Here is an 11,972-nt window from a genome sequence, read left to right as displayed (position 1 = left end):
TTCCTGGATATTCCACTGTAGCCTTCAGTAAGGCATTTTGATTTTAAACACATTTATGTCATAAAAATTCGCCCGCGTGGGGACTGGGGGGCTGATGACGTAGAAATTGAGGCAAACCTTTTTCTCTCGGCGAGCGCGCACGCGCGCTTTTCTAAAAATTGTTTCGCGCGCGCTATAAAAAGTTAAAACTCAAGCGCGTGAAAAACTTCCACTCCCCTCTGAGTTTGCCTCAAATTCTACGTCACAAACGCGCCTGCCAGGCTGGTACTAGCTCGCGCCAGTTCAGATGAGGAATAAATGTTGTGCGCGTTTTAAGGCGAGTGGAATATCCAGGAAGCGTAACCTTCTGTTATAAATCCATGATGCCACGATTCGCTAGCGTACTAGGCCTTGGCTACAGCGGTCTACTGGCTTGACTACGGCTCTACCAGTATCTCTACGGGCGCTGCCAACGTACCTTGTCGCCAGTCTAGCGCTCAACCGCGTAATAGTCGAGTTTACTTTTTTAGTAGAAGCTTGTCCTATAGACACCTCGGCCAATAAGATGGAGGACTGAATTAGTATATGAGAGTGACGTATAGCACTCTCTCTGGCTTTGCGGAAAAGCACCATACAGGCGCCAAAAGGTCCTCAATGCAATTAGTTTTTCTGATTTAATTTAAAATATACTTAATGTAAAATTTTTTGAACTCTCGAAATCTTGGTTTTGGGTGTAATTAAAGGGATTACAGCAAAAACGTTTATGGGTGAACCATTCCTTTAAGCACTGAACGCGTGTTTTATCGCAAAAGCTTTCGCATCACACAAATTAATTTTATTACTGTTAAAATGTTTGAATATAACTTGACATTGACTATATCAGGACTTGACTAAACTCGAGTGTGACTAGTGGGCGTGCTTAATTGAGGGGCGCAGTTAATGGCAAAATTTCAATTATTCGATTCGGAGATCCTCGGTACTTTAGTGGGTAGAGGAGGTGTTTTTTAGACCTTGCTTCGGAAGGCACGCGATTGAATCGAAAGGGGGAAGATGTTGCCCTCAGTGCTTGGGACAGTGTAGGGTAGCTATGCTATCGAAAAATCATGAAAATAGACTGTCACGACTGTATACATACGCTCTAGATGATATAAATATGAAATAGTGTGTTCCTATGTGTATTTCACTTTAATGAAGTAAAAACTTCAATTCACCCCAACTGAATAATTAGGAGAGGCTTTCAGTAAATATAAGGGGGCGCTTTAAAGAAATTTTAGGAGGCGCTGCAGAGAATTTTCAGGGGGCTCAAGCGCCTCCAAAAAACTCCTGGCGACGCCACTGCAATCTTTAAGACCAAAGAGAGTATAGGGGAGGAGTTGAAACTCCCCCGCTCCACAAGGCTAAATTACGATGTTGCCCCTAAATTATACTAGTGGTACGAGGGAGTTTCCGGCTCATTCGCGCCACCTACGATACCATTTAATGTCTCCGACGGAAATGCCTCGGTACTGCGCTCCCCTATACTCTCTTTGTCAAGACTAAGACATGCGCAATAAGAAATTCGATTACGTCAGCTCCGCTTTGTGGTACCTCCAGAGTCCGACAGGGGGCGATGAAATTTCCTTACCTGCTTCCTTCATTAGGGGCATTTGCTATTGACTTAAATTGACTTTGTTTCTGACTTATGGGGACCTTACATAATAGACTTATGGTGTTTAGTATAAGTGAAAAGTGAGTGAATGGCAGAATTCTTTCTTAGAAAGAAAGGGTAAGTATTTCACTAAGAAACCTGTTTTAAATTCCAATGTTAAACATTTGCCCGTGAAACTCTTCTAATGTTGGGTCACAAAAATCGAGGATGCCCATTTCCAGACAATATTCGAGAATCAGAGCCCAATTCCGTACAAATTGTATGGCCCATTTCAGGAATAAATGGAGGGGTTGGAATGGCTAAGGGGGCTCAAAATTTTCGCGTGACTGTGGACACATAAGGCGGGAACCACTTCTTCGGAAAACATAGTATAAGCCTTTTCTTTATGCTCTTTAAGATCTTATGGGGTTAAGGTGGAGTGTTTGATTCTTATTAGAGGGGTTAAAGTATAAGGCAAACACCTATCTCTTTTTTCACTGATGATTCATCCTCGCAAACGCTAGACTAGATGTTAGAATGCAGTCAGTTGTGGGGGGTTAAGGCCTTTTTAGCGGAAACGAGGGGCTTATAAAATTTCTGAATCAAAAGTGACCGCGGTTGTTGGTATGTGTCAGTGAGAGTCAAAATAGATTCGAATTCAAATTTTAATATTCAACATAATATTCAATCTTATTCATAAATTTTCACAAACTTTTATAGGGGTAAAAAATAAGAAATTGAGCAAGACAATTAAACTTACATCTAAGGGAGGTTTGCAATTTATAACCTCTTTGAAATGGCTCCTCAATAGGATTACCTCCTACAGCCTTTAAGATTTTAAAAATTAAATTTAGGGGTTTGTTAGGTTAAAAGCGTGCAATTATGCACTAAAAAATAATGTTCAAAAATGGAAAGTTAAGATTTTTTAAAATGAATCAATCCGTCAACCATAACCTAAGTTCTTTAACAATAGTTTCAAGCCAGTTAATCAATTAATAAAAAATGTCTTTGTACACAAAGACGCGAAAAAGTAAGAGATAAGTGTAGAAAATTAATTGTTTGAAGTAACAGATATTCAAATTTTCATTTTTGAAGACGTGATTATAAAACATCAATTATTTGAAAAAATTTCTTATCTCTTACTTTTTCGCGTCTTTGTGTACAAAGACATTTTTATTAATATCTGTTACTTCAGTCTTAATATGAATTAAAACTGTTTAGAAACTAGTATTTTAAAACTTATACTGAAAAGCAGGCGCTCCATTTAAGTCTTGTGGTGTTGCTCGTTTATTAGTTACCGCGTTTGAACTAACAAGGCCCTAACCATCTATTATAGAAGTATTAATCTTGATTGCTTCAACGCCTAGTCCAACTCAAATTGCCTTCCCGTCGTTTTCACGTGCAAAGCACAGTGGATGCAATAATACAAATAGATTCCGAAGACTTAGGCTAAAAAATTATTACGTAGACCTGTGTACAAAAACAATCTTTACACCTGTGCACAAACATATTCCATTGACCTGTGCTGGGTGACCACATTTCCTAAATTTTATAATTTTTCCTATTTTCGGATGTCTTCCTATTAGTTCCTATAATTTCGATAATTTTCCTATATTTTCCTATTTTTTGAAATTTTAGATATTTTGTGCGCTCTCACTTTTGGTTTTGTTATATATCACTCAAAACAGAAATTTGACAGAAAGTAATGCCGATTTCCACTAGCTACTAGCAATCAGCCACCGTGGATTTACAATACAGGCTAACGCTTCTGTGATTCAGATATTCCGATCGTGTTTTAAGTTGGTTTCACAACAGGCTTCGTTAAAAATGGGTTGGGCCTTTCTTTAAGTTTTTCTATTAGTTCTTTAGACGCATTATTAAAAAGTTTAGTAAGGTTTTCGAGATGACTATTAAGTTGTTGTTTAGCTCTTATTTTTGATAAAGTTTGGTTCTCTCACCATAAATAGTTCCTGCCTCTGAATGTTGCCTACGGAATAAAATTTTTTATTCCGTAGGCTACGCTCTGAAGTCTGAATTTAAATGAGCTTCTATCATTTGGGCTTTGTCAAAAAATATCGAAAATTCTGCCATTTTAATGCAAAAAAAATAAAACTTCCTATTGCACCAACCCTAACCCATTAAAATAATTTCAAAGATAAAATACGACTCTGAACCGTCCGCAAACAATCACAACATTTCTAAAACGTCGTATGCTTATACTAACTACCTTTCAGTTCAAAGTTTCATTGGTTGATCTCCTTTTCCGGTTTTTTACCGGAAGTACGTAAGCGCCGGGAGAAGTCTTATTTTCTCTCACTGTACGTCGCATATAGGTAACACTTTTTTGGCGGGAAGAAAACGCTGGATACATTAGGGCAGTGTGGCTGAGTAACTTATAGGGAGCTAGTATATGATTCACTCATGATATAAATCAAAGTCCTGACTCACTGACAGACTGACTGATAATCATCGCCCAGCCCAAACCGTTGGCCCCAGAAGGGTGAAAATTTGGAGGAACGTTACTCGTAAGTAGTAGGCGCGTACTAATAAAGATTTTTCCAATCCGCCACCATCTTAATAAATGGCGCCCAGAAATGTAGCAAATCTTCTCTTTGTAAGAAAGTCCACGCGTTTCAACCGATTCCACAAATATTTAGTACACTGGATTCCTTTAACCTATAGACGGGCTGAAAGGTCTTTCGGGATCGATTTGTTGCCATCATTTTAAATGGCGGCCAGATATTAAAAAACCCTTCTTTATAGAATGTCTGCGTGTAAATAATAAAAAATGTTCCGACGAGCTGATGGACGACGCCGAGTGCCTTCGCTACTAGGATGCTGACAAAACAATTAGTTGAATCAGTAAAATGTACCCATACTTGATGGAAGTTCTTACTACACTCAAGCGATGCCGCGGGTAACAGCTAGTCTCCTATAATTTCCTGTAAATCAATTGTAAATTTAATATTTTCCTATAACTATTACACGGCTTTGTTGTGGTCACCCTGCCTGTGCACAAACATATTTCGTAGAGCTGTACACATACAGATACCATAGACTTGTGAGAACACATGTCATATAATTGTATACAAACAGAGCCTGAAGACTTGTGCACAAACAGATCCCTTAGAATTGAGTACAAACTGATGTCATAGACTTGCGCACAAGCTGATGTCATAGATTAGCGCACAAACAGATGTCATAAACTTGTGCAAAAAGAGATGTTATATGCCTGTACACAAAAAGATTCCATGGACCTCTGCACAAAAATATTCCATACCCCTATTGCTCGAAAATATGCTCAAGAATATCTCGTACACCAGTGCACAAAAATACTGCATATCCATTTGCACAAAAATATCCCGTATCCATTTGCAGAAAAATGTTCTTTAGACCTGTGCACAAACAGATGCAGTGGCCTTTGCAAAAACAGATTCCTTGGGCCTCTGCACAAACCAATTCAGTAGGTCTGCGCACAAAAATATTCCGTAGACCTAAGCACAAAAATATTCCGAAGACCTGTGCACAAAAATATTCCGAAGACCTGTGCACAAAAATAGTCCGTAGACCTGTGCACAAACAGATACCGTAGACATATGCACAAACAGATTCCGGAGACTTGTACACAAACGGAAGTCACAGGGTTGTGCACAAACAGATGTCATAGACTTGCGCAAAAAATACATCATAGACTTGCGCAAAAAATACATCATAGACTTGCGCAAAAAGAGATGTCATGGATATGTGCACATCAGATTCCATGGACTAGTGCAAATACAGAAGTCTTAGACTTGTTTGCAAACAGAAGTCTTAGACTTGTTTGCAAACAGAAGTCTTAGACTTGTTTGCAAACAGAAGTCTTAGACTTGTTTGCAAACAGAAGTCTTAGACTTGTTTACAAACAGAAGTCATAGACCTGTTTACATAAAGATTCCATAGACCTGTTTACATAAAGATTCCATAGACCGGTTTACATAAAGATTCCATAGACCGGTTTACATAAAGATTCCATAGACCTGTTTACATAAAGATTCCTTAGACCTGTTTACAAAAAGATTCCATACCCATTTGCACGAAACAATTCCATACCCATTTGCACAAAACGATTCCATACCCATTTGCACAAAACGATTCCATAGACCTGTGCACAAAAATATTCCATAGGCCTGTGCCCAAAGAGATTCCATAAAACTGTGCACATAAAGGTTCCCTAGACCTGTGCTCAAAAAATATGCCGTAGGCCTGTGCACAAACAGATGCCGTAGACCTGTAAAGAAACAGATTCCGTAAACCTGTGCACAAACAGATGCCGTAGGCCTGTGTACAAACAGATGCCGTAGGCCTGTGTACAAACAGATTCCGGAGATATGTGCACAGATTCCGTAGCCATGTGCACAAGTGGAAGTCACAGGCTTGTGCACAACAGATGTCATAGACATGTTCAAACCAGATTCCATAGTTTTGTGCACAAACAGAAGTCATAGACCTGTGCACAAAAAAACATTCTATAGACTTGTGCACATCAAGTTTCCATAGACCTGTGCACAAAAGATCTCATGGAGATGTGCATAAAAGATTTCATGGAACTGTGCACAAAACATTATATAGGCTTGTGCACATAAAGATTCCTTAGACCTGTGTACATAAAGATTTCATACCCATAGCACAAAACTATTCCATAACCATTTGCACAGAAATATTCCCTAGACCTGCGCACAAAAATATTTCATAAAACTGTGCACAAAAAGATTCCATTGACCTATGCACAAAATATTCTATTGGCTTTTGTATAAACATGTGACATAGACCTGTGTCCAAAAATAATCCATGGAACTGTGCACAAAAACATGCCTTGGACCTGTTTAGAAACATTCCATACCCCTATATGCTCAAAAATATTTCACACCCATTTGCACAAACATTTTCCGTAGACCCGTGCGCAACCAGATGCCGTAGACTAGCGCATAAACAGATTCCATAGATTTGCGCACAAATATATTACGTAGACTCGTGCACAAATAGATTCCACAGACTTGTACACAAACAGAAGTCACACGGTTTTGCACAATCCGATGTTATAGACTTGTGCACAAACAGATGTCATATGCTTGTGTAAAAACTGATTTCTTAGACTTGCTTAAAAAGAGATGTCATCGACATTTGCACAAGAGATTCCGTAGACTTGTGCACATAGAGATTCCGTAGACTTGTGCACATAAAGATTCTTCAGACTTGTGCACAAACATATTTTGTAGACCTGTACACACACAAATACCATAGACTTGTGCAAAAATAGATGTCAAATATTTTTGCAAAAATAGATGTCAAATATTTGTGCAAAAATAGATGTCAAATATTTGTGCAAAAACACATCCCTTAGACTTTTGCACAAACTGATGCCATAGACTTGTGCAGAATCATATGTCCTAGACCGGTGTACAAAACATTCTATAGATTTGTGCACAAACATGAGTCATATACCTGTACACAAAAATATTTCACGGACTTCTGCACAAAAACATTCCATATATCTGTACACAAAAATATTCCATTGACCTCTGCACAAAAACATTCCATAACCCTATGCTCAAAAGTTTTCCTTACCCATTTGCACAAAAATATCACGTTCACCTGTGCACAAAAATATCACGTCCACCTGTGCACAAAAATATTCCGTACACCTGTGCACAAAAATATTCCAAATCCATTTTCACCATAATATTCCGTACACCTGTGAACAAAATTTTTCCAAATCCATTTTCACCTATAATATTCCGTACACCTGTGAACAAAAACAGTTCTTACACCTGTGCACAAAAATATTCCGTACAATTGTGGATAAAAATATTCCGTACACCTACGCATAAAAATATTTCGTACAAATAGAAATCACAGGCTTGTGCACAAAGAAATGTCGTAGACTCGCGCAAGAAGATATGTTATAGACATGTGGACATCAGATTCCATAGAGTTATGCAAACACATTTTCAATACCCCTATGCTCAAACAGATTTCAAACCCTTATGCTCAAAAAGATTCCATACCCATTTGCACAAAAATAATCCGTAGACCCGTGCTCAAAAATATTCCGTAGACCCGTGCTCAAAAATATTCCGTAGACCCTTGCTCAGACAGAAGTCACTCGCGTGCGCACAAGCAGGTGTCATAGACTTGTGAATAAACAGATGTTATAGACTTGTGAATAAACAGATGTTATAGACTTGTGAATAAACAGATGTTATAGACTTGTGAATAAACAGATGTTATAGACTTGTGAATAAACAGATGTTATAGACTTGTGAATAAACAGATGTTATAGACTTGTGAATAAACAGATGTTATAGACTTGTGAATAAACAGATGTTATAGACTTGTGAATAAACAGATGCTATAGACTTGTGAATAAACAGATGTTATAGACTTGTGAATAAACAGATGTTATAGACTTGTGAATAAACAGATGTTATAGACTTGTGAATAAACAGATGTTATAGACTTGTGAATAAACAGATGTTATAGACTTGTGAATAAACAGATGTTATAGACTTGTGCACAAAGAGATGTTTTTGACTTGTTCACACACAGTTGTTATAGACTTGTTCACACACAGGTGTTATAGACTTGTTCACACACAGGTGTTATAGACTTGTTCACACACAGGTGTTATAGACTTGTGCACACACAGGTGTTTAGACTTGTTCACAAGTAGGTGTTATAGACTTGTTCACAAGCAGGTGTTATAGACTTGTTCACAAGCAGGTGTTATAGAACTGCTCACAAACAGGTGTTATAGAATTGCTCACAAACAGGTGTTATAGAATTGCTCACAAACAGATGATTTAGACTTGTGCACAAACAGATGTTTTAGTCTTGTGTACAAACCGATGTTTTAGACTTGTGCACAAACAGATGCTTTAGTCTTGTGTACAAACAGATGTTTTAGACTTGTGCATAAACAAATGTTATTGACTTGCGCAAAAAGAGATGTCATAGAAATGAGCAAATCAGATTCCAAAGAAATGTGCAAATATAGATTTTTCACTTGGGCACATAAAGATTCTTCAGACTTGTGTGCACATAAAGGTTCTTCAGACTTGTGTGCACATAAAGATTCTTCAGACTTGTGTGCACATAAAGATTCTTCAGACTTGTGTGCACATAAAGATTCTTCAGACTTTTGTGCACATAAAGATTCTTCAAACTTGTGCACATAAATATACCATAGACCCATGAAAAAAAATTCCATAGACCTGTGCACAGAAGATTCCATACTCCTAAACTCAAAAGGATTCCATGCAGATTTGCACATTCCGTAAAACAATATTCCATAGGCCTGTGCACTGGAAACAAAAATATTCCACTGACCTGTGCACGAAAAGATTGCATAGGCCTCTGCACAAAGAGATTTTATACCCCTTTGCACAAAAATATTCTGTAGGTCTGCGCTTAAACAGATTCCGTAGACTTGTACACAAATAGATGTTATAGTTTAGACTCGTGTAAAAATTTAATTACTGCTATAATTGGTAATTATCTTTAATTGCTTATTTTGTTTAATTAAGTTTAATCTGTACTTCGCAACTAAATTAGTTGGACGCGCAAAAGTTATAATGACAATTAAGCTAGCTAATTGCCCTACCAATTTGATAATCCGCAGTAAAACGACGTAAGTCCTAGAATGACTTTCTTTATTACTTAACCCAAGCAAAAAAGTCTTAAGTTCCACAGTTTAAAGGTAAACCACGTAATTCGGAGCAGGTACTTAAAACTATTAAAAACAATACTTAAACTTCGTTTTTCTTAATGAAACAAAAATTGGCGCCCACTTTAAAAATGGGGCTTTCATTTAAGACCGTTTTCAAATCTATCAAACGTATAGTTATTTTTGTAAGGGTAGTTACAAAATGGGTAAGTTTGGAAAATTTCCCATGTTATTTCTATGGAGATTCTCTAGTTTTTCGCCAAAATCTGTGATTAATTTTACGGAAATGAAAACCATCCTTAGCAACTTTATGCTTTATAAAATAAACTATTGGATGGATCATCTTGAAATTTTTACCACAAATTAAAGGCCCGGATTTTAGTTCAGTTGAAAAATTTCAAAACAATAAACTTAATACGAAAAAAGTTAAAACCAATCCAAAAACCTTCCTTATACATTAGAGCCGTCATCAGGCCTTATCTAAGGGAGCTACCGCTCCCTTAGAATAGTTTCAAGTTTTTTTTTTTTTTAATTTCTTACGCCAAGTAGCTCCTCTTCCATATTCTTCATAGGGGTTCAGGATCTTTTTTCTTCTTCTCGATTTAAGGGTTTTTCTTCAGGATCTTTTTTTTTCTCTTTCGCGATTTAAGAGTTAATTATGTTTTTATTTTTCTCTCGCGATTTAATAATTCGCGCGCTCTCTTCTTCTAGGGGTTTTCGTTGTTAATTTAAAGATTAATAGGGACTTGGCAATTCGGGCTTAACTCCGCCCCCAGCGGCATTATGGTATGTTTTTTAACAGAATGAAAGCTATATAAGCCCCTCCTCCTGGTATGTTTTTTAGCACTAGTGGAAGGTAGACTGACGTTGCATGACGTAGTACTGCCAAGTCCCTATTGTAAATTTAATTCGATTTTTGTGTTAAGATGGTTATAATAGCTCCTCCCCCATCGTCTGCTTTGCAGTCTGCTGAGGGCGGGAAAGTACAGGCCTAAAAAGTGTGCTCAGCTAGTCAGCATGGCCAGTCAAGGCAATCCCAACTTGGGATCTGCCGAAAGTAAAAAACTCTCCAATAGTACTTTTCCCACTATGTGTCGTCTGTTAGATAACACCCTTTTGCTAGATTGACTTGGCTTTCGACCTAGGCGGTAAAATAGAGTAGTAATTCGAAAAATCAAAAAACTAGGCGTTAAAATCCAAAAAACCATGATCAAAGCTAAATAACGACTTCATTTGAATATAATAACGCAAGACCATTTAAATACGTTTAAATATTACAAATCAAAGTAATTAAAACGTTTCTCTCAACAAAAAACCCTGCGAAATAGTGGTGGTACAGTAGTGTTTTTATTTTCGGCATATTTCGAGACCAAAAAATATAAATTAAAGCTAGTTAACGACTTGAACAAGTTTAAATTAATTTTATAAATGCTCTCTCAAATTTTTCGGGCATTTAAACCTCACTTAATTGGAATAGCTATAAATTAACTCCTACATTGTCTAACGCAATGCCATTTAAACACGTTTAAATGATACTAATCAACGTAAATTCGAACGTTTACTCTCATAAAATAACAGCGCGAAAACTTAGCGGTAAAATTGTCTTTTCACTTTCGGCATTTTCCAAAAGAAAGGAAAACACTAATTAAAACTTCTACTGGTTCTATCCAGCCATTTAACGCAAAAAATTAAATTAAGGCAATTTCTAGAAAAACCCTAATTAAAGCTAACTAACTACTTAAGATAATTGTTTTCAAATACCAAATCGTTTTGCCCGTTGTACCGAACCACGTAGCACATAAATTGACAACAATGACCACTAAAATAATTTTACAATTAACTTTAATCATTCTCGGCGTATCAATATTCCAATTTAAACATCAATTCAGTAGAGAATTCGCTTAATACCGACCAAGTTTCATCATCGTCTAATGCAAATGCCTTTACACACCTTTAATCATTAATTACCAAATTTAATTATACTTAAATGACTTCGTTACGATTTATCTCATTCAAATAACCCGCTACATGCCTGTCCAAACCAGACGGTAATTTAGTGTATGGACACTTTCGGCATTTTACAAAAATCACGTCAGTTGCCTACTCTAGAGCCTAGATCTAGGCAACCCCATCCCTATCGCCGTGAAACAAATCAATAGAAAAATGGCTGTCCAAAACCAGGCGGTAATTTAGTGTATGGACACTTTCGGCATTTTACAAAAATCACGTCAGTTGCCTACTCTAGAGCCTAGATCTAGGCAACCCCATCCCTATCGCCGTGAAACAAATCAATAGAAAAATGGCTGTCCAAAACCAGGCGGTAATTTAGTGTATGGACACTTTCGGCATTTTACAAAAATCACGTCAGTTGCCTACTCTAGAGCCTAGATCTAGGCAACCCCATCCCTAAGATCTAGGCAACCCCATCCCTATCGCCGTGAAACAAATCGATAGAAAAATCCCTGTCCAAAGCAGGCGGTATCAAGGAGGGAGGGTAGTTTAGTTAGGTTTATTTAGTTTCTGAAACGGACTTAAATAACCTACTTTAATTGCGACGTTTATTGGAGTTTTGGAACTCTTAAATTTTACCATACAAAATGTTCTTCCGAAACTCACTATTTTACCCCTAAAAGCGGAAGCGAATTTAGCCAAAAGTCTTAAAAT

General features: G+C 37.3%; 1 long non-coding RNA gene across 1 annotated transcript; it reads right to left on the bottom strand.

The window, feature by feature from the left end:
- Nucleotides 1–2,253: 2,253 nt before the first annotated feature.
- Nucleotides 2,254–10,448, bottom strand: LOC149679345 (uncharacterized). The gene is made up of 2 exons (XR_016365745.1): nucleotides 9,849–10,448; nucleotides 2,254–2,433 (listed from the first exon to the last, which is right to left on the bottom strand). It is a non-coding gene; the product is annotated as an uncharacterized LOC149679345 (long non-coding RNA).
- Nucleotides 10,449–11,972: the final 1,524 nt, after the last annotated feature.

The sequence above is a fragment of the Phalangium opilio genome, unplaced genomic scaffold, assembly GCF_054372755.1.
Source record: "Phalangium opilio isolate 3A_F unplaced genomic scaffold, DU_Popi_V2 ptg000041l_1, whole genome shotgun sequence".
Lineage (NCBI taxonomy): Eukaryota > Metazoa > Arthropoda > Arachnida > Opiliones > Phalangiidae > Phalangium > Phalangium opilio.
Note: the sequence above shows the minus strand (reverse complement) of the source record. Positions and strands in the feature narration are given on the sequence as shown.